Source organism: Pseudomyrmex gracilis, unplaced genomic scaffold (genome assembly GCF_002006095.1).
Source record: "Pseudomyrmex gracilis isolate BER0280 unplaced genomic scaffold, ASM200609v1 scaffold_3061, whole genome shotgun sequence".
Classification (NCBI taxonomy): Eukaryota; Metazoa; Arthropoda; class Insecta; order Hymenoptera; family Formicidae; genus Pseudomyrmex; species Pseudomyrmex gracilis.
In genome coordinates this window covers 1-1,143 of record NW_018023645.1, presented here as the reverse complement: position 1 = coordinate 1,143, position 1,143 = coordinate 1, and positions in this window count along the sequence as shown.

Here is a 1,143-nt window from a genome sequence, read left to right as displayed (position 1 = left end):
CTTTGTCTCGCTCGCACTCGCTTAGTAGACGCGCCTGCGCATAATGACGCTCGACTATCTATGCCCATATTTGGACTTTGTGCGTCTCTCTTTCTCGGGCCTCTCATTGCGAAGATACGCGACTAGCAATATAGAAGTATTACATATATGGTTTTTCCATATCCCACATTCTCAAGTTAGCGATCTAATAGTGGGTGCTTTCCAACAACGGAACACTGTCATACACTGTGTGACACAGTGTAACACAGTGTCGACTTGTAGTTGGAACGCTTTTAGCTTTTAGTTTTCATCGTCAGAGTGCGGAACAATCACTTTACATAAGTTATTTAAGTTTTCCGGTATATATGCGTGATGAATATAGTATATTTTAAACTATCGCTAAAAAATAGCCAAAGTGAGTAACCATACTGTTCCGAATATCATTTGAAAGCACAGCAAAAAACAGTCTACAAGAATAGCATTCCATAGAAAAATAAACGGAAAAAAGTTGGTATCCATGGAGTGACACAATTGAACCAGAAAGAAGCCTGAGAGCGGCCAGGCCTATAAGAGTTTTTACGATAGCTATTCCGGCCCGTAAGCTAGCGCATGTCCATGGGTGGTGCACATTGGCAACTACGTAGCGATGTCCACGAGCTACTTGTCGATACGTACGCTATGTCCAAACGTGGACATGGTTCTATTCCGTGCTGTGGACATGGTTCTACTCTGTGCTATGTGCACGATTTCAAGCGTCGAGAAAGATCAAGCAGCCGGCCAGCACCGAAGTAGTGGGGGAACGCACACAAGCGAAACCGCCGTCGTCCGTGTGCGCTCGTAGAAGAGTGCAGACATATTATGTTCCGTCTCCCTTTCACCAAGCCGAGTATAAGGCGAGACACAAGGCATGTTTACGTTGCGCGCTTGTTGCGTATGACAACGTGAAATGCTTTCTCAAGATTTGTAGTCTTGAAAAAAGTTTATAAAAGTTCATTCTCTCTTGATGTGGTTTATTATTGATATAATAATTATTATCAATAATAAAACATCAAAATGCATTATATAATTTTCTTAATTATTAATACGAGTTAACTGTGTCATAATTTAAAAGTTTTTTTATAGAATATTGAGGAACATTTACTACATATAATATACTATCTATCT